The sequence below is a fragment of the Lissotriton vulgaris genome, chromosome 11 (assembly GCF_964263255.1).
Source record: "Lissotriton vulgaris chromosome 11, aLisVul1.2, whole genome shotgun sequence".
Lineage (NCBI taxonomy): Eukaryota > Metazoa > Chordata > Amphibia > Caudata > Salamandridae > Lissotriton > Lissotriton vulgaris.
In genome coordinates, this window is record NC_141699.1 from 239,597,296 (window position 1) to 239,620,435 (window position 23,140).

Consider the following 23,140-nt stretch of genomic DNA (forward strand, 5'->3'; position numbering starts at 1 on the left):
CCCTTAAATTGGCGAAAAGGAGCTTTAACATAATTGCTATTTACAGGGCTCAAATCCCAGATAGCAGGCATCATTGCTTGCTTCCCCCCATTCACCACTTCCAATTCAAAGTAATGATTTTCTAATGTTATCACTTTCCTTAACGAATTGGTGCAATGCAAATCTTACTGTGCATCAGTTATCTCAGACATTGTAATTCATAGTAAGAAATAAGTAATTGGGGGGGGGGGGGGAGGTGTGGCAAGCCAGCATGGCCGAGTACAAGTGTTTATATAGAGCTCTGTGCGGCAGCCTTACTTTTTAAAATAATCCTTGGAAATCCTGCCCCCACTGTGAGCGGAATCGGATCGCCGGTGTGCCGTGGGACCCCGCCCGGTCAAGGTTGTAGCAAAAGTGAGAATTGTTCCCCAGGCCGTTGGGGAGTGCCACATCCTTGGAGAGGATGTGCTGCCATTTTGCACCACCCAGTAGACTATTGCTGAGGGGAGACAGGTTCACTGACTTGTCCTGGGGCTGCCTTGCTGTCCGGAGTAGTGGGATTCCCCCACCAAAGGACCAGAGAAACAATGCTCATGCCGGGGGCACGTGAAGGTGTCCACGGTGCTGGGCCTGGTCAGCGCTCTGGGGGAAGGCCTCCTTCCAGGAACTGAAGACACGTGACATGAGCCGCTGGATATCTGTACTGCCCCCAGCACGGGGAGTGAGCGCAGCCTGAGGAGCGGAGCTGGGACGCCTGTGGCCAGAATCGGAAGGCACCATCAGACTGGGCCGGCATGTTCTGGGTAAAGTGCCTGCCTGAGGGCACAGGATTATAGGCTGGCTGAGAGGTGGAGAATCCACTGCTATTGAGACTTGAGGGAATTGAGTTGTGGCCGGGAGCAAATACACGTACCTTTCTGGGCTGTTACATTGGGGAGCCCATGCATACAGCTTCCCGATTGCTTGACGAGCACACCGAACCTGTGCAGGAGACCGGCTGGTCATGATGCCCTGAGGACTAGTGCTCTGGGTATGGAGTGGGTGCTTTACGCTGGGGTCTTGCAGGCACATGCTTGAAGCAGACCCCTGGGCTTATGGTGAGGTCATTGCAGAGAGGCTGATGGCTGGGAGATACTCCCCACACAGACACTTGGATGACATATAGTGGAAAAAGGCCTGGAGACCAGGTTGGATCCGTCTGCCTTTACATCAAAGCCCCTCGTACTCAACGCACATTGATAGTACAGTGGTGGTGAGAATCTGTTCCAGTCAGAGGAGATATTTTACCTGGTTCTGGAGCTGGCCAGCTGAAGGTTGGGTACTAAGTGGTTGGGAGTCACATTGAACACCCGGGGGTACTCACAATAGTGCCATGACAGGTCTACAATTAAGCACCCAAGTCCCAAGCAAAAAAACTATGCTTGGGACAGCCCCTCCCCCAGGGAGCTGGGGCTGCAGAAAAGGATCCTGTTGGAGGTGGGGGAGCTGCTGAGTGGAGGGCAGCAGAATCACCTACGTTAACAGACATCATCCAAGCAATTCAGACATGATCCAAAAAATAGATGCAGTGACCATCGACGTAACTCTTCTGAGATGTGATCTATGGAAGGTTTTGGACAGAGTGTCTGCCATTGAGCAGAATGTAAGCACTCTAAAGATGGAAGTCAAGAATCTTAGTGCTATGGTGGTGGAACTCAAGTGACAAGTTCTTACGTTGAATGACCAGGCGGAAGATTCTGAAAGGCGTTCAAGAAGGGGGAACCTTCACTTTGTGGGATTTCCTGAAAGGGCAGAGGGAGCATCAGCCAAACTGTTCCTTTAGGAGTGGATAAGTAAGGAGATGGCCTCAGTGAGAATATCTAAATTCTTCAGCATTGAAACAGCGCACAGGACGCTGGTGGTGCTGCCTCGTCCCGGTGCGCCTCCCTGGGCGATCATAGCAAAGCTCTTCAATTTTCAAGATCGAGACCTTCTTTTGCAGTTGTCTCGGAGTGGAAGGTGCTTCTTTTTCAAAAGACATGCTATATCAGTATATCCAGACTATACTCAGAGTGTGCAGGAGCAGTGGAAGACCTTCAACGCTGTCAAACGAAGACTGTGGGATTTGAACCTAAAGTTTAGGCCGATGTTGCCTGCTAAACTTAGAATGGAAAATGAGGGACGCACGCTGTTTTTCTTCTCTGCAGCTGAGGCAAGCGACTGGCTGGATGAGTGGGGCCCCGGGGGGGGGGGGACATCTGGTGCCCCCCATGGCCTCCACAGGGACACCTGGGATGCAGTGCTCGCACACGGGCTGGAGGCATCTGAGTTGACAACCACTGACTGGGAGGACTGCTAGCTCTGGTCGCATAAACGTTCTGCAGGATGGTACACTGCAGGTGTCGGACACAGAGACAGTGCTGGACTCTGCTGAAATGACACCAGAACTGGAGGCTATAATACGTAACCCTATTAATGGACATGAACGATTGTTACCAGTGGAGAACTCAGGGGATAACTATGAAGAGAAGTATAATAAAAAGTGGTTCTGGCCGAGTGAGGTGAGGAACAGATTCACTAATGGGGGCGATGTGGATTGAGCTGCCCCTCTATTTCACTGTAATATTTCTGTTCATAATTATGTTTTTTTTTTTAATTATTACTGTAGGTTCAACTGCCTCGCAGGGCTGTGACATCCCCTATCAGAGTTTAGGCACGTCCGGGATGCTAGAGAGTAATCTCGAACCTGGGCGGAGTCGGTTCTTTAGCACAGCAACAGATACAACAACCTTACCGGTGTATTAGATGGGGATAAATATTTCTCTGCCTTCAGACTTTTTGGGGACAACTGATGTTTCTAGCAGGTACGGGGGTGAGGTTTGGGGCGGTATGCAATGCTATTTGTTTGGGTTGCAATGTGTACATCACAAGTAATGCTACTGCTCAGGGGGTGGGGGAGGATCTGGTTAATGTTCAATGTTCTTTTAGTTGTTACGGGAAGCTTTGGGTCATGTGAAACTGTATATATGCCGAATAGGAAATTGAGAAAAAGTAGGGATCACTCTGGGGGAAGGCAGCTGAGAATTTATTGTACACGTCAATACGACCATGTCAGCAGAAACACTGTAGATACTTAACTGGAACGTTAGAGGGATGACTGGGTAGAGAAACACAGTAGAGTGCATGCCTTTCTCCACAGATATAAAGTAGCGATAGCCGGGCTACAAGAAACACATATCTGCGGGAACACTACTTCGAGTATACGGAAAAGTTGGAGGGGCCAATTATATGCAACCTTAAATTCGGGTTTTGCACAGTGGGATCTGGTATGGGTGGTTCCGGGTCACCTTTCAGCATTTACACCATGTCCTGGATGCAGAGGGGAGGTATGTTATCTTGCATGGGAGTTGGAAGGCCAAGAAAATCTGTTTGATTAATGTATTTGCCCCTAACTTGGATGGCCCAGACTTTTTTCCAACAGCTGCAACAACATACATGGGGGCCAAAGTTATTCTTTTTGGGAACTTCAACTGCATCTTCGAGTGTATGCTGGATAGAGAGCCCCGTAGGGACAACACCAAGCCTCGCATGTTGAGGTTCTTAGTTACAATGCAGGGTGTGCAGCTCACAGATGAGTGGTGGGCCCGCTACCCCACAAAGAGAGAATTCTCCTAATATACCCTGGTGGACCGCACATATTCCCACATAGATCATTGCTGCCTAACAGCTGACTTGTCTGCCAACATTGAGGGAATATCATATTGGCCTGTTATCTCTCAGATCATGCGCCTCTGCTACTTACTCTAAAAAAGGGCCTGGTCGTCGAGCCATCCCAATCTTGCAACGCAGAGCGGAGGCACTTCCTGACCCCAAATGCGCACATACGATCGAAGAGGCATTAAGCCATTATTTCACAGATAACTGGGGGTCAGCAACTCGCAGATCTATGGAGTGGGAGGCCATGAATGTGGTTTTCCGAGGGGTGTGCATGAGAATCACGTATGGGGTGAAAAATCAGTTTTTACTGATGATATCCTGACCCTGGAGAAACAAATCAAGAGACTAGATAACACCATGAGGAAGACCCCTGCTCAACCAGTCGACTGGATACGAATTCAGGGGGAGTTACTGGAGGCATGGTCAGGGTTGGAAAATATGTGTATGCCACGTACATGCAAAAACTGCACACGGAAGGGGACAGATCAAGGGTGCTACTGCCGCACTTACTGTGGACAGAAACCGAGCACTCACCCATACTACAGCTGAGGGGTAGAGATGGGAAGGACGTATACTTCCAGGCTGCGATCCTGAGGGAGTTTGCGGCTCACTTAAACAATGTGTGCGCAGCTGACTCTCGGGCAGATAATCACTCCTTAAAGGAGTTCCTTAGGGGCCTAGGGGAGGAATACGCGGAGGCGCTTGGGGTGTCGATCTTCAGGGAGGAAGTGTCCGCATCCATTGAAAAGCTGCCCCTGTAGCAAAGGAGGCGGACTGGCCATTTTGCATAGAGACCACTTCTCATGCAGAATTAGCGATGCTCACATCAAGGACTCAGAGAGCTGCCACTTCACCATCCATCTAACCCCGACTACCTCGCTGACAGGTATTCGGGTGTACCGCCCCCCCCCCCGGGCATTTCGGCCCCTTTGCCAGCACCCTACTAGATTCCATATCAGCTCTTGCCCACTCTACACCCAACTTCACTGTGCTAGGGGACCTCAATATACACTTTGATGATCCCCTAGACACAGGGGCTACGACCTGGTATTAGACCTAGCTGCCTATGGTCTCCAACTAGCAAATACCGGAGCCACCCATATCAAGGGCCACCTGCTAGACCCAGTCTTTACAAATGTCCGTACCCTCCAGGCTAGACCCTCTTGCCCCCTCCCCTGGACAGACCATTTTCTGGTCCCCCTTTTTTTGCCAGGAGAATTTAGTAAGCCCCCCAAACCCACTACGTACACCCGGGACAGGGCATGGTCCAGACTCCCTATCAAGGACTGGGCCAATGCTCTAGAATCAACGACCCCCGCCCCCTCCGGGGACCCTGTTATAGCTGATAGTAACTTCAGGAAGTGGATTTCCGACTCACTCGACTCTATCATTCCTATAAAAACCTGCGAAGACAAGAGCGGAAAGACAGGCTCTGCCCGCTGGTTCAACTTAGAACTCAGAGCCCTCCACAAGGAATGTAAAAAAGCTGAGCGACTGTGGAGGAAGGATTGGCTTCATTCCAACAAAGACGCATGCCGTAGGACTGTGAGAGCATATAAAGCTGCTCTGAAAATTTCTAAAGCCTCCTACTATGACGATAGGATAAAAAATGCCACTAATTCCGCAAGAGAATCCTATCTCATCGTCAAAGAACTCCTAAAGGTCCCTGAACCCCCATCACTGACCAGGGCCACTCCAGACAGGAGTAAAGAATTAGCAAAATTCTTTGACTCCAAAATCTCCCACATCCTAGACTCACTTCCACAGCCTAGTCAGCTAACATGCTGGGAAACTGTGGCACCCGACACCTGTCCAGTAGGCGCCCCACGCCCGCTGCTTAATGCCTTTAGGGCGGTTACATCGGACGAAGTTGAAAAGACTCTGGCCAAAATGAAAAGTGGCTCCCCCCTTGACCCTGCACCCATGAGGTTTCTTAAAGCAGTCGCCCCAGCAATTGTTCCCCCAGTTCTGGAGCTGATCAATGCCTCTCTGTCCCAAGGCACCGTCCCTCCTAGCTGGAAGGGAGCGGTAGTCAAAGCCCTGCTAAAAAAAAAACAACTCGACCCCGCCGATCTGGCCAATTATAGACCGATCTCGCTCCTTCCAGGCATCAACAAAATTGCCGAAAAACTGGTCAACGCTCAGTTGTCCCAGTTTCTGGAATCGAACAATCTGCTGCGACGGTCCCAAACGGGGTTTCGCCCTGGCCAAGGCACGGACACCGCCCTCCTCGCCGTCATCGAGGAGGCAAGGTGCATTTTGGATTCGGGGGGATCAGTGGCAGTGATCCTCCTGGAACTTAGTGCAGCCTTTGACACGGTGAACCACCGTGTCCTGCTCCATCGGCTGGCCAGGGCAGGACTCGGGGGCACAGCGCTGGCCTGGTTAGAGTCATTCCTGTCGGGCCGCTCATTTCAGGTCTGGGATGGCAGCTCCCGCTCTGACTCTCTTCCTCTGACAAGTGGGGTCCCCCAGGGTTCTTCACTGAGCCCCACCCTTTTTAATGCCTACATGGCCCCTTTGGAGGACGTAGTTGCCCCCTTCGACATTAAGATTGTGAGTTACGCGGACGACACGCAACTGGTCGTCTCGCTCTCACAACTAGACCAATACCCAGATAATCTTCTGCACTGCCTCCAGAAAATCCACCTCTGATGCGCGAATCCTCACTCAAACTCAAAGGGTCCAAAACAGAAGTTATGCTGATGGGCAAGAAATGGGCAATAATTCCACCATCCGTTTGGCCCGACACCATGGGTGAGGTGCTCACCCCCAAAAAAGAAATTAAGAGTCCGGGGGTCTGGCTTGAACCTGACCTATCCATGAAAACCCAGGCTACTAAAAAAGCCGGAACCTGCTTTGGACTTATGGGGTCAGTCCGCAAGATCCTCCCCCTACTCCCCCCTCTTTCCAAGAAACTGCTGGTTCAAGGATTGGTTCTTGCACGACTGGATTACAGCAATGCTGTCTATTTAGGAGCCCCTGAAGCCACCTTGGGCAAGCTGCAATGAACCCAAAATGCAGCTGCTCGGATGCTGATGGGCCTTCCTTCCAGATCCTCCGCCAGACCGGCCCTTAAAGCACTCCACTGGTTGCCAGTGCGAGAGAGGATCGAGTTCAAGGCTATGTGCATCGCCCACAAGCTCCTCAATGGACAAGGCCCTTTTATCCTAGGAGACATGGTTACCCCGTACAAAGCCCCGAGATCTCTGCGCTCGGACAATGAGCGACGGGCAAATGTCCCCAAGTTTAGGAGGGGACGTACCGGAGGTCGCCGCTTTTCAGTAAAGGCAGCCTCCCGATGGAACTTGCTCCCCCGCAGTCTGCGATTGGAACCCTGCTACCTGCGCTTTCGCAAGCAGCTCAAAATGCTGCTTTTCCCTAAATAAAAAGGTCTTCTCCCCCCTCTCTCCTCTCAGCCAACCTTACAGGTCTTATAGCGCGGGCATGCCTCCGGGTCACCAGGCGCTCTACAAATCCTTAAATAAATAAATAAATAAATAAATAAGTGCCCAGGGCACGATGGCCTATCGGCGGAATTTTATAAACAATTCACCCCACAAATAGCTACACACCTCCTCGAGGTATATAATGAATCCTTGGATTGAGTGGGACTTCCCTAGTCCATGCTGGAAGCAACAGTGTCTATGATTCCTAAGGCGGATAGGGACCCACTCGCCCTTGAGACCTACAGACCCATTTCTCTCCTCAATATTGATGCTAAAATACTAAAAGATGTACGGGCAGCTCATCTCCTGCCATACATAACACAGCTGACCAACCCGGACAAGGCCGGGTTTATCCCGGGGCGGAACACTACTCATAACCTCCGTAGACTGATGCATGTCTGGCACGCACCCCATCTGGAAGCAGAGAACTGGGCACTGAGCCTGCTGGATATACAGCAGGCTTTGGACTCCGTGGAGTGGAGCTACATGTGGGAGGTGCTTCATAGGATGGGATTAGGTGACCCTTATATCGCATGAGATAAACTTCTTTTCACTGAACACACTTCTAGAATACGTCTTTGTGGTCAGGTGTCGGACAGATTATGGTTACAGAGGGGCACGCAGCAGGGATGCCTCCTGTCTCCGCTACTATTTGCTATTGCGATGGAACCCTTGGTGATTACCCTCAGGTCACAAATGGGGCAGCAGAGCACCCATCTGGGAGACACCAATCATGTGGTATCTATGTATGCAGATGACACATTAGTATATCTCCGGCGCCCTGCAGAATTTGTACCGGTGCTTATCAGGGAACTAGCAAAATTCAGAGAGGTGTCAGGACTGCGTGTTAATCCATGGAAATCTAAACTCTTCCCCATCGGACTTCTGGCAGGAAAAAAGGAGCAAGAGCTGCCGCGGTTGGGGATGAAATGGGTGTGCGACGAGGTGAGATACCTTGGGGTCAAGTTAACGCACATGTTCATGGCCTTTCTGGAGAGTAATATTTGGAGGTGTGTGTTGGACATTCAGAGGTTTGTGGCTTTCTGGAGAGAACTCCCGTTATCTCTGATGGGGAGGGTGGAGCTCTCCAAGATGGTGATCTTACCTTGTTGCCTGTATGTGGTGCAGAAATCCCTTTACAAAATCCCACGCACTTACTTCCGACAGCTGGAACGCCTACTGGTGGAAGCACTATGGGGTTCTAAGAGGATGCAAGTCAAACTGAACACATTACCGAGGCAATGGGAGCAGGGGGGTCTGGAGCTCCCTAGACTGGGGTTTTACTATATGGCATTGCAGCTTCAGCAGGCAGTGCACAGTTTGGATGACCAGGATAACTGGGAGAGGAGGATGCTGGAGGGCACACACTGTGGGGCGACAATTCCTGAGCTCCAAATGATGGGGACCGGAGTGCTGGAGCATTTCCTGTATATTATTCGACATGTGGTCGCTGTGTGAAAAACAGTAATAAAAGCGGTAGTATAGAAGGCCCCGTACGCCCCAGAGGCTCCGTTGTGGGTGGTACAGCCCTTCAAAAACAATAGAACAGACCATGTCCATTGGTAACTGGACGAAGGGAGGATGCCAAACGATGGGGGACTTATACACAGCCCAAAGATTCCTGATGAGGGAGGAGGTAGAAGATATGCTCGAGCTGGATAGTGGGCAATATTTACAGTATGCAAAAATTTCAGCGATGCCGCGTGAGTTATGGCCGACGTTCCATCAGGAACCGCAGATTACAGCAACTTTGCAGACGCTGATCACGTTGGCAGGGGGACACAGGCTGGTCTATCATATCTATGGTGTGCTCAAAGAGGACCTCTCCACTGGCCCCCTACCTCTCCAGGCTAAATGGTACACGATACTAGATGAACCTTTGATGGAAGCGGAGTCGAGGCGAGTACATGGGGGTGTCAAACAAAGTAGCTCCAACGCTAGATTTAAGTTGACACAATAAAACATAGTGGATCAAATGTACTTGACCCCACGACTGCTTCACAAATTATTCCCGGGCCGCTCCTCATGCTGCCCTAGATGTGGACTTATTAACGTCCATTTTTTACATATGATCTGGGATTGTCCTGCATTAACATCTTTCTGGGGGCATGTAATGCAGTGTTTACAGAGGGTCAGAGGTTGGACAGTGCTGCATACTGTGAAAGGAGTGCTGCTTGGGCTTCTACCTACACCAAAGGCTAAGAAACTTACTAGTAGGTTCCTTCAGTTGGGACTAGTTTTAGCCAAACGACGGATAGCCATTAGGTGGTCTAACCCCTTCAGTGGTAAGGGATTGGGTTAAAGACATGTGCAAATGGGCTATGGCAGTGTTACTAAGAATGAGTCCGGCGGGATGGTAAGTTGGGGGTTGATACAAGGGCATGGTACTCCAGGGTTGCTGTCTTAGCACAGACGGATGATCCACCTATAGCAGAGACGGATGAACTGTCGGCAGACGAGGACGGTATGACAATATAGGGGGTACATGAGACTTTTCACCCAAAGAAGAGTGACCAGAACCCGTAGATTGAATAAAAAAATAAAAGGATTGAGTTCTCAGGGATTGACATTTTTCTTGCTGACTAACATGACCTGAGAGGGGGAGGGGGAGTTTAATGTTAAAGTTTTTAATACTTATTGGTTAACAGAATGCTTGTAAAGAGACTGGATGCAATGTACTGTAATACAGGCTTGGTTTAGAGGATATTTTATCCTTCCGGGAAGATGTCAATAGTGTCATGGTACCACAATGAAATGTACAGCTCCTGTTAAGAAATGTTTCTCCTTTTTATGTCTCTTCTAAAAATGCCTAATAAAAATGATTTAAAGAAAATAATAGAGATAGCTAATTGGATACTCAATCCCTCACTCCTGAATGAGAGGTATTGTCTTATCATTAGTGCCCTTTGGCCACAGAGAGGTGCAATTTAACACTGTGTGCTGCAGCTCCCTTGAGTTTGGTTTTGGCCACCTAATGAGAGGTCCTTGAAATCTTTAGAAAACGGAGCCGGCAAAAAAAAAAGAGTGCAGGAAACTTCTCGTATTGAGTTGTGGTCTAATTATATGGTTTGGAGCCCAGGAAATATCCAATGAAAATCTATATGCCAGTTTATCAAAATGCCTAAAATAAAACCAGTAGGCAACAAAAAAGAGGATAACACTTGTGCTATTCACAGTGTTGTTTAAGATGCTATTTGAGATGTCATCACTCATCTTATCAATGATTTTAATGGAGATGTTAGCAGAGGCCATATGGGAGGTTAGGAATAATGCGTATCACAGGCATGGGCTACCAAAATGGATGAATTCTAGATGTTTCAGGTTTTGTTCTCTAACCATTATTTCGCTATCAATATGTCTTTTTAGTGAGATTGTGAGGCGTTATAAAATGTTATTTGATATGTTAAGACCAGACCTAACAATAACGTTGCTTTTAATGTGTTCCTTTCTTTGGAATAAATTATGCTTGTTGATGATATACTGCATGGCACATTTTGTGGAAAACACCACACAAGACTAACCCTGAAACGCAAAAGCATTGCAGCACACAGTCTTTGGTTGTGTGCAGATGGATTTGGAAGCAGGCCCTAGATGAAGGTGCCAGTCCTGCTCCAAACATGCCGTAGGCACCCAACCCACAGTATGCATATTCTTTGCTGAAGATGTGTATCAGACATACCCTGGGCACCAAACCGGCCATGGCTTTCTAGCCCGCTGTTGTGCACAACACTTGACTTTGAGCTTAGTCAAGCTGTCAGGAAGGCACTGTAAAGTACCCACGACGGGCACCTAATCCTCCGGCAGGGGCACAACTCTCCTGCCTGGCTTGTTCTTGTGAATTGAACATGAACATTTAATTACCAAAAGCTATGACAGCCCCTTTTGCAGGCTATGCAACATAAGCATCGCGGTCTGAAGATGACCGGGACACTTTAAGTAGCTGTGCGCTTTATAAATTCAACATAACATAACATAACATGCCTCTAACCCCCAATATAACATTTTTGCCTCAGAACTCATAGTCCTAACTTTGAGTTTGCATTTTGTGCACCCATGTGTATAAACTGTTCACAAGCCTGTGTTTGTGAACTGTGTACAAATTGCTTGCAAACTCGCAGTCAAGACAGCTTAAAAGTAACACTTTGAGGCCCACCCAAAAGTCAAGAGGCACTCACCTTGCACTCCCCATCCAATAGAAGGCATCTGAGGGTTTACACATTCCTAAATCTACTGCCTATATCACATTAAACCATGTCGGTTAGAAGTAAACTAACAAAGGAAATTTGGGAAGAGAGAGAAACAGAGATACTGGGCATCGTCACACTGCTTGGTTGCACAGCTGTTTTATCTGTGCCACAAAAGTTTTGTTACCTAAAGACATGAGAAGACTTTTAGTATAGTTATGGTATTGGTTTTGGCATTTATCTTCTGATACTGTATATGATATACCCGCTAAAACTCGTCGACGCTTATGCTATACAAGGAATCCAAAAAAAGCCTGGGAACTTGTAGATACAAGGGAACCCCTGTACTAAGTGTCCTGTACAAAGTATATAGGGCTATTGGATCTAAGGAAGTGTGAAATAGAGCATTAGCTTTGCTCAGAGAGTAGGGGGAACAACAGTGGTCTTTATTTCGTGTTTAGAGTCTTTTCTTTTTTTTTCTTTTAAAGAAATATTCCCTTCTCTGTCTTGCACAAAGGTATATATAATGCATTTTTCAGTGATATGAAATGATATGCAACACTTAAACTGTCTGTAAATGATTTTTAATGTCAGTATATTTTTTATGTATGTCTTTTCGGAAATCTTTCCGAAACTTTAAATGCTAAAGAACTTTTTATATAAATAAGAACATTGTAAGCGCTACATTCTAGTCTGCCAATATATCTAGCACAGAAACTAATTTGATAAGATTGTGATATAAAAGAATGAGAGAATGGTGTAAGGACTCATTTGGGGCCAGATGTAGGTAGGCTTTTACCGGGTGGTAACGGCCGAAAATCGGTAAAATCGGCCGTTACCGAGAAAATGAGATGTAGGAGGCCATGATTTACCGACTTGTGAAAATCCGAGTCGGAAACATACCGACTCGGTAAGAATGACCCGGTAAAATTACCGTGTCGGAATATACCGTATACATAAATACCGAGTTGGTATTCTCCGACTCGGTAAATCAGGAACGGTAAAAATTAGCCATGGAGATGTAGGTAAGCAGAAAAATACCGATTCCGCCGAAAAACGGTATTAATTAGTCGGAATTTACCATGCATTCAAAGCAGGTGGTAACCAAGGGAGGGCTATAAAAAAAGTCCCAAAATGCACCTCAGGACCCATGATGGCGGCTTTTTACGTCATAGCAAGACGGCAGAGACTACAGGCAGCAGGACAGAGAGAATGGCTAAGGGAGGAACAAGTGTACAGGCAGAGGATAACACTGTTCCAATTGACAGAGCCTGAAATACTGCAGAGGTACAGGCTACACCCAGACACCATCAAGCAATTGATCAGGGACCTACACCCTCTCCTGGACCACCCAACACCCAGGGCCCATGCGATCCCACCTCATGTCCAGGTGCTATGTAGCTTACACCTGCTGGCCTCAGGGAGCTACCAGAGTGTGATAGCTGCAGTGGGTGGCGTGTCCCAGGGCTGCCTGTCCCGCTTCTTCAGGCGGTTTATTGACGCCATGATGCAGAGGATGGGGCATTATATTTCATTCCCTGTTACACCGGCAGAATTAGCCAAAACCAAGACTGACTTTTATCACCTGGCACACTTCCCTCACGTGATCGGCTGCATCGATGGCACCCACGTCCCACTCTGTCCACCTGCAGCCACAGAGCACATATACCGGAATCGCAAATCGACGCACTCCATCAACGTCCAGGTCATATGTAATGCAGGTAACCTCATCACTGACATCGTAGCCAAGTTCCCCGGAAGTAGCCATGATTCATTCATCTTCCAGAACAGTGGAATATACACGCGCCTACTTGCTGGAGAATTCGGAAATGGATACCTGCTAGGTAAATCACATTGACACACCCTGACACTCACATTAGATCTACGTCTCATGTACTTGCAATTAATGTCTATCTTTCTCCCCCTAGGCGACAGTGCATATGCCCTGCGGTCCTTCGTGCTCACTCCCTACCTCAACCCATCCACCAGGAGTGAAAGGCGATACAACGTGGCTCACAGATCCACACGAAACGTAGTTGAGCGCACATTTGGGCTCCTAAAGAGCAGGTTTCGCTGCCTCCACAAGAGTGGAGGTGCACGGCAGTACACCCCATTCATCTGCTGCAAAATAATAGCGACCTGTGCAATGTTGCATAATCTCGCCACCAAGCAAGGCACTGAGGTGGAGCTCACATATCATGAGAACATTGATGACGACCCAGAGGTGGCAGAGCCCCAAGCTTCAGTGGCAGCAGCAGCTACAGATGGGAGACTGAGACGGGCAGAGGTTACACAACAATATTTCTGAGTGAGTAAAGAGACACAGGCATGAATGTAACTTTGTTGAAGTAGTTTAATATTCACTACGCCACAGCATTGTTAGCTCACATTGGGCTCACTAATACAAACACTCCATGAGTGTGATGTCACGGTTAACACCACCGTGACTACAGCCTTGGTTGGAGTGATAAGTCATTGTTTGTGGGCACGGGCCACAGGGCGGGGCTGCTGTGGCTGTGAATCTATGTCCTCACGCTGGCCTGTCACACTTCCACCACGCCTGCCACTCCTCCGTAACTCATGCACAGGAGTGCCTGCACCACTCCTGCTGGCGGACCCCTCGCTTTCGGCAGCACAAGTGTCGCCTCCAGTGCCAGTCTGTTGCGCGAGCACCAGCTCCATTGCAGAGGTCATCCTGGCCATGCCTTCACTTAAATTGTTGCAGCACTGCACTATGGCAGTTGCAAACGTGTTCAGGGCCGTGGTTTGCTTGCGCGCATCTACACGGGCCTTGCGTCTCGCCAAATGGTCCCTGTCCAATTTGTCACACAGGACAGTCATGCACTGTGTGATATCCGATATTCCTGTCGCCATGGATTGCATGCTCTCTGCCATTTCCCCTATGCCCTTGCCTACTGCATCCAGTTTCTCATTTGTTGTGCGTGCGTGCCTCTGAACTCCCATCATTGCTTTCGCCTGCAGGCGCTGCACCTTCACCATGGTGGCCTCCAGTCCGCAGAAGACACCTTGGACTTGCCGCACATCCTCTTCCTCCCGTGGACGTCGCCCTCGGACACTGGCCCGCGTGACTCTGGGAGTGGGCTGCTGCTCGGTATTGCCTCTGTCCTGTGTGCCACCCTCCTCCTCCTCCGATGATGTTTGCAGTATTCTGCGAGGGGGCACATCATGGCTCCTGACTCTTCCCAGCACTGGGGATGGTGATGTGGGGGTGGGTGATAGTTCTGCCGCTCCTGTGTCCTGACTACCGAATAGGAGAGGGGATTGTGGATTTTCAGCAGTTGCCTCCTCAGGTATCGGGGCTGCCTGCTCTTGGTCCTGCCCTGCGTGAGATGTGCTAGGTCCGGCTCCTTCCCTCCTCTTCTCTCTGACCTCAGCTGTGTTGCGCTTTGACTCTCCTGTGGACAGACATGGACATTGAGTCAGTTATGTTGATCACCTGTGTCATGTGATAAAATACACTTCTATAGCACTTTAGCCTGTCTCTCATTTGCCTATGCTACTTGTCTGTTGCTCCCCTTGCTGCAATGCACGCTGACTGCTCTGATCTACACGTGACTACATTTCACAGGATGCATTGCAGGACATTAGTTAAACCTGTTGTGGAGTCTGATTTGTCCTGTGAGGGGAATAGGTAAAAGGGTAAATGATAGTGTTCTTGCATCTTACCTGGTTTCTTGGCTCCTCTTGCTGAGCTGTCTGCGTCTCCTATTCCGTGTATACATTCCTTCTCAAGGGTGGATGCAACCATCTCCTCGATGTCGGTGAGTCTGGGGGCTCTGTTACTTCCTCCGCCTGTAGCATCACATTCCTTGCGGTGGGCAGCAAGCTTTTTCTTGGTGATAATGCGGATGTCATACCACCGTTTTTTTAGGTCTTCTAGGTCACGGTGGGTGACACCAATGGCATTTACCTTGCCTTGTATGTCCAACCAGGTGCTGCGTTTGATGGATTCTGCAACATGCAGAGTTTGCTTTCCTAGAATTCTGCCATGATGTCTGACAACCTCCGAAATCAGCACCTGCAGTTCCTCCTGGCTGAACTTCTGCTTCCTTTTGCGCTCTGCAGCTTCTCTCTGTGCCTCCTGGCTCTCCATCTTGCAGTGTATTTCTGTCTCAGGTAAGGCTGCTCCACACTCTGTCCTCCTGCTCTCCTGACTGTTTGTTTCTGCACCTGCATGGGCGTGGCCTGTCCCAAGTACTGGGGTGTGGTGGTTGGATCTGATTGGTTAGTTCCCCTGTGGCTTGAAATTTGGGTGTGGTTGCAGTACCTGATTGGTTCACAGGCGCACATGTTTGTCAGTTTCAAAATCTTCGGCGGATAGTTCCGACACGGTAAATACCGGGTCGGTGTTTACCTACTCGGTATTTACCGGGTCGGAAGTTGCCATTCATTCCTATGGGCCGTGGCACCGGTGAATCGGTTTGGGCTTTTCCGTCTCGGATTTTACCGTGTAGGTATATTCCGAGACGGTAAATACCGTTTCCGATTACCGACTGGTTCCGAGTCGGTATTTGTTACCGCCTTCATTACCTACATCTCATTTTCCTACTCGGTAATACCGAGTCGGTATGACTCGGTATTTAAGAGGTCGGTAAATAAAATTTACCTACATCTGGCCCTTGGTCTGTTTCCAGGGATTTCCCTTCAGGCTTAAATTGTCAGAATGGGCTGAGACAGCTTCCCGGGAACACACACAGTCGCACCCGAGTACTTCACAGGTCTTTGAAAGACCATTTACTTGTTGATAAGGCTTTGCTCTAAGAGTCTATCCTCTCACCTCTCTAATCCCTGCAGAAAACACATAATGCACGTTATTCTGAAGCCTGAGTACTCCGTTTAAACTCTTCTATCCAGTTAAGGAAGAGAAAAAAGTACCCGTGCACATAGCAGGGCGATACAAAACAACAAATAAAGAGACAACAGCATAAACACAGAGGAACTTAAATGACAAATTTAGACCCAGCTGTGTGTGGACGCTGTCAACTTTGGGACTTGGGAGCCTTGTTCGAGTCTCGGTGTCGGTTCAACTTCCTGTGATTTTGTGCAAGTCATTTAATCTCCCAGTGCCTGCAAAATGAATGTGTCCTTGTGTAATGTAACTGGTGCTCATGTTAAGCGCTTCAGTACTTTCGGGTCCAATTTGTGCTACACAAAACTAGACAAAAAATGTGCTGTGAGAAATGGTACTCCTGTAAGCTGTTCCATTCAGCAGGGTGCCCCCATCATTTTGACTTACGCCACTGCTGTTTTTATTGAGGTGCTCATCACCAGCTGGACCAACAGATGAGTCCCAAAACTCTGCCTTAAAGCCAATTTCTTGAGGTGCGCAAGAAGCGGGATTTTAAATGTTATAAAAACTGCCCTGGTCTGAATGCAATATAATTAACGGTTTCCACAGAATTCCCCAATTCTAGGACTGCCACCATGGTGGGGCACGGCAGGTGAACAATGACCACCTCCATGTGTCATTATAATTTATGTTTTTATGGTTCATATTGGGCAATTTATTACGCAAGAGTTATTTCCTGGACAAGGAACAGGCAGATGGGTTAAACAGCTTACAAATGGGCAACTTCTTCGAAAGTGAGAAACAAGGCATTTTGCGAGTCCTGCAGAGCTAGAGAGAGAAAAAAAAAAGTACCTCATGTCTGATGTATTTGCAGTAGATGAGATCGCGGGACACACGCCTTTAATATACGAATTTCTGACACTTTGGATGTGTTTGGACTATCGGCTATTTATTGAGCCCTTGAATTTTCTTACCATATCTAAATTGGAGGCACGCTTTTTATGGCACTTCCAGAATCTGTCAGGTATCCCTTGGAAGCCATTCAGTACATTGGGTGAAGAATTACTTTATGTCTAGAAAGACCATGAAGAAAGTTTATCAAGTGGTCACTTTCGCTCCTCAAGCTACTTTTTGTCCTGATGATGACCCTCAAATAAATTTTGGGTTGTAACGCCGTTGACGCTCTGTAAATGGCAAAAATCAGAGATCACATTAATCTTCGACTGTATATTGTGTTTATTGTGATTTGTTTTTCAGTCTCTGCCATTGTTTTATGATTATATATATGTTGATGTTTTTTGTATTAATTGTGAGTGTATTTGTTTGAGAGCCCTTGTGGTTTCTTTTCTCTTCATTAAAATGTATTTGAGTAAATATTTTTGTAAGGTATTTTGTGACATTGTTGTACTCATAGGCTTTTCTTCTTTCACTTTTTGTGTTTTTTCCCCCTATTTGTAGTTATGTATAATATTATAGCTCAAGAACCTTGTTTGGAGTATATTGCACAAGAGATAAGCATATTATGTGCATACTGATGTGCTCATTTCCCTAAAACTATTGAACTGATTTACATAAAACCAAGCAAATGTACACCTCAGAGTGAAGTTTAATTTCATGTCAAGTTTCCAGTAATTCTATTCAGCGGTTTTACTATGGCGCAGAACAAGGCTTCCTGTGCTGAGTTAAAAGAAAAAACAGACAATATTTTAACCGCCCCCCCCCCTTTTATTTTGCCCTCTACATTAATCTACATCAAGGTTGAGAAGCCAAAACGTGCCTACAGTTGCTATTTGATTGGAAGGTTTAATTCAGATTTATCAAAGGGTGACAAATTGTAAATAATGTAAAATAAGGCGTTTTAAATGTAATATCCAGCCAAAGGCATAAATTGAATTTGAATTTAAAATATTTGTAAAGCGCTACCTTCACCCTGCGGTTTCTTGGCACTATGGAGGCAATGTTTAGCAGATCGGGGCCGAGAATGGCTGGCGCATAGAGATAAATAGAGTAGCTCTACAAGGAAAAGGCCTGTTTGAACAGAAAAGTTTTAAGGTCTTTACGAAAGAAAAATAATGCAAGCAAATCGAAGGTGGTCAGGGAGGGATAGGAAAATGAAGCCAGTCTGTGCTAATGTGGTAAAAAATCATTTAGCCGCGGCTAGTGTTACTGTTAATTTCAAGTCAGAACACAGTACTTATTTTAAGAGGGTAACTTTGAGAGATAAGATGAAGTAGTTATGGCATTCCAGAAATCTATCAGTACGTTCCTATTGAATTACCAAGCCTAGCCCAACAACACCAGGATCAGAGGCAAAGAAAATGTTTTTGTCAGTTTTGGCTGATTAATGTGAGATATTTACCAAAGCATATTCTATAGATAGTGGAACTGTTTCTAGGTAATATGCTTGATATTCTATTTGTGAGAGTATCTTGCTTTACAGAGTCGTCCAAACTCGAATTCATGATAGCCATCCATGAGGGATTGTAAATCCAGCACACCGACATAGTAAATTCTAAAGGGGGCAGTAGTTATGATATACAATCAAGATGTAGAAATAAGGAATGTGCCTCTTAATTTGATCAAGTTAGCTGAGTTGTTTGCAGTAAATCTGTCTATATATCTGACCATATCAGTAGCATGTGTTCTTGTATATCACCATCACGGTTGGACGAATAAATTTGGATTTAAATTCAGTCATCTATTTGTCATGGTTACGCTAACAGCCCCCAAAGTTGTGGTTTTAGGTGAATTTAACATTAGAATAGATGTTATTGACTAAAGTAAAATTAAAACTATCTATAGGCGTTGGTTATATTAGGTCTGCTCCGATGGAACAGCACACTCTTCCATGTGGGAGGACATTATAATGATCACACTTTTTTCCAAATCCGTTTCACAAAATTTTCTAAGATATAACTCTTTCATTATATGGGCCATAATTTGAGCCTGCCAGAATTGTGTTTATAAGAGCTCAGGAAAAGCGAACTGCAAAGCAATACTTTCTTCAAAACTATGTCAAAAATTATAATTCCAAATTAATGGAATTTTGCCCTCCAGCTGTTCCTGAATATGTGAATTTTTCAGTACAAGACACAAATCAATGTATGGAAGACATCTATAAACGGACTGGCCCCGCTAAAGTTGATCAAGTCCTTTTGAGAACTTCCTACACCCACAGGGACAATGAAGACCTTAGAGACCTTAAACGGGAATGTAAAGTGTCAGAGGGGACATGGCCTACAAACTAGAACCCAGTCAGTAAATATAATTAACCTGAGGCCTTGAAAAACGCCTTTTAAAACGATTGGAGAAAAAAGTTGCTTGTTATGCTGACAGAATTATTACAGCAACATTAGAGAATAGCAATATTAGTGTAGTCTTTAAAACTGTTAATGAGTAAGCCTTTCCTAATTGCTGTAATATACAACTGGCTCAAAGGTCAGAATTATGTGAATCAGATTAGATGATCGCTCTGCTGGATCTTAAGATTCATCCAAATGCACAAGAGTGTTATATGCAGATAATACAGTTTGCGGCAGTATGAGTGACAGAAGTAAAAGGCTTGATTCTAAAAGTAAAGTCTGGCTCCCCATCGGATCCATGCCCTTTCAAAATATTCCATTAAGCTATGGACAACAACTTACAGAAGCCAGGGGTTTCATGTACCGCGCCACCTCCCACCTGTTTAGCAGCTTCGGTGTGGGAATAACTTAAAGCACTGTTGTTCCTTTTATAAAACATGCCAAATTAGGTGCTGATACGTTGCAAGCGCCATGAAGCTAAACTTGTGTACGAACAAAAGCATGCTTCACTGTAGATTCACAGTCCTCCCCTGTCAGGAAAACCTCCTTATCTTCACTCCACAGTGAACTGTGAACAGCAATGACCACAATTCATGCAGGAAAGTACTACCAAGGGGTACAAAGATGCCGATTGGATAATGTATCATACATGCTGTAAATTGAAATAGGGAAATGGGAAAATAAATAACCCTGTGTATTAACCATATGGAGGAATCAGTCTCTGCTTTCAGAATGGTTGCTGGTATAGTTTCTCAATATATAATAGTGTGTATGTTGAATCTTTCATTGACATAGGTTTTTGTGTATCTGTCAAATTAAAGGGCAAAATCAGGGCAGTATTATTCGATTAATCCCAAGGCACTTTCCTATTTTTCAATGTTTGCCAAGTCCAGCCGAATTGCATTACAGAGCACAATTGATTTTGACATTGATACAACGTAATACACTTCATTCTGCACAATGTAAAAAAAGATGAAACAATATTTTACAACGTGTGAATACGAGAAGACAAAGTATCATTGCTGTTGACTGCAACATTTAGAATCTTACACAAGTTGTCTTGATCAAGTTGTCATAATCTGAAAGCTGCCTCCATTTGGGACAGTTTCCAGATTTTGTTATATGCTTCATAAGCAAAACATTTTGGGTGAGGGGATCTTGGCCTAAAAGGAAATCTGCCAGATCAATGTTGCCAGATAAACGTGAGAGATGCTGTTTCACAGATGACAAAATAGACTGACCCAACCATTATTGACATAAATACCTACAGACTATGTAGTCACCAAATGTGAATGTGGGAAACTAGGATCTGGTCTACTTAGAGTAAAGCCACCAGATGCATTTAAGAAATGCAACTGGTAAGCATTAGTATTGAGGGGCTAAATTAATCAGCCCAAGAGATTTAAAGTGGAGGAGTTAAGGGTACCATTCTGGACCATACTGTTCAATTCATCTAAAGTACAATTTGTATACTGCTGCCAGTCATCTTAGGCTGCCAACAACTGGAATGATGGAGAAATATATTTTTTTGTTGTAGCCATGCCCAACCACGTAGTCTGTTGAACAGTCTAATTAAAAAACATCAGCTGCGTAGGTATCAAACATGCACGATACAATGATTCAATTCCCTGCACCTGCCAATCTTTGGTACCCCATTTAGATTTCAAATTTATTGTGTCCTTTCAAAAATCATAAACTTTTAATGACAAATCGGTTATGGTGTAGCAACGTCACTCAACGATACACGAAAGACGTATGGCATTCGAATTGTGCCCGTTCGGCAGCAGATTTTGTATGGTACTTTGTCCCAAACTATCCCATCCCTGACTGTAACAGCTGAGATGTTAACGTTGGGTTGGTCCCTAAGTATGTGGTGCCAACACCTCATCGACTGAATGGACAGCAGAGCGTACATGCAAATAATGGCCATTGATTAAAAGGAAAAATACTGTCACAAATCCTATTGACGTGAAGAGGAATACTAAGTCAGCACCATCCAAATGTAAGTCCATGGAAAGACCAGATAATTATTTTGATACCAGGAAAAGAAACTGCAAATATTCATTGGTGCTGCCACCACAGAGGATGCTGATGAAGAAGATGAAGAACTTGAAGAAAAGTTATCCCTGTCCATATAATAACCACTACTTCCCAGGTGAAAAAATGGGGGATGATCTACATTAAAAAATTATTGTGCAGCAGTAGCAGAAATATCAATAGTGTGTTCCAGTGGCAGAGAAGCATACTCATGGAATGCTGCATCTGTAGATGATGACAAAACAGGCAAAACATTGCTAGAGTTTTCTCTCTGGAATTATTGGGGACAACATCTGCTGCAGAGAAACATCCTGCAAAGGAATGATGTTAGGCGTACTATTCAGTAACGGCCAAAGGGTGTAACTTGACATATTCAATCGAAATGAAGCAATTCTCCTTCCGACCAGGCAGTGGAGGCAAAATCACAGTATGAGTGCCCTTCAAGCCAAGAAATGGGACCGGTGCATGATAAGAGGGACCAAATTCTTTTTTGTTCTCCAACTTCTCCCGGACCAAATCTCTAACTTGAGGAAGCCAGGCTGTTACCGGAATCAGCACCGCTGCATCTGTAGATGAGTGTAAATGATCCTTTGCAAGGCAATCTCAGGTGTAGACCCCATAACATAGCACAATGGTTATCCACATAAAATGTTGTGGCAGCTGCTGCAACGTCTAGATCATCAAGGCCTGGCACAAACATTTTAATGCCAAAGAGCATTTCGTAAGGGATCCATCCACCCAGAGATCTTCTAGGGAGATTATTTAGTTCATGTTGGACACCATACAAATCAGTAAGCCAACTCAAACCAGTACCTAAAACACTAGCTTTCAAAGACTGCTTTACGTTACGGTTTATTTGCTCCACTTTGGAATTGCCCTCAGGCCTGTAGGGAGATGAAAATTGCAGCAGTACCCCCAATTACCTCATTGTGTCTTTGTAAGGCTTAGAGGCAAATGCCGGACCTTGGTCAGAATGGAAGGTGCCGCAGGCAAATATTCCCACAAAGACACGCAAGTCTCTAATGACATTTTGAGCACCAGCACAACATTGCAGCCAAACCCAAAGGAATCCTGTGTACGAATCCACTGCAACCAAAATATATTTATATGCAGTGTCTGACGACAAAGGACCACCGGAATCAAGGTAGATATAAATAATGTGGACGTGCAACTGTGGATGGCTTAATTTGTTGACAAATGTCACAAGATTGAACATAATTACGAGTCTGTCTATACAAGCAATGCCACCAATAACACTGCTGCAAGAGGGACACTGTCGCTGAAACACCAGCATGAGCAGATGCCATGCCCTCATGAGCGGCTATGATCAAAGGAAGCCTGCCGTCCATGCTGGGAATCAGCCGATCCCCAACAGACGGTATTGTTGCAAACAGGACTTGCTCTAGTGACAAATGATGAGAATATTTGGAAGGAAAACCTTTTGGGAATGTTGTCCCATCTTTTGTTGCAGCTATACCAGCTAGTATATCATTGTGTATTTTAATCATGGACCTTGTTACAGCTGCTACTGAATAAGTGGCTACTGCAGATTAGGCTATCTCATTAGCTAGAGAATTACCAACAGCATGTGCTCCCACACACTGATGGCGAAGAGTATGGATAACATGTGTGAGCGGCAGACTCTCCGTAAGAGCTGCCACTGGAAACCAAAGCATTATATGC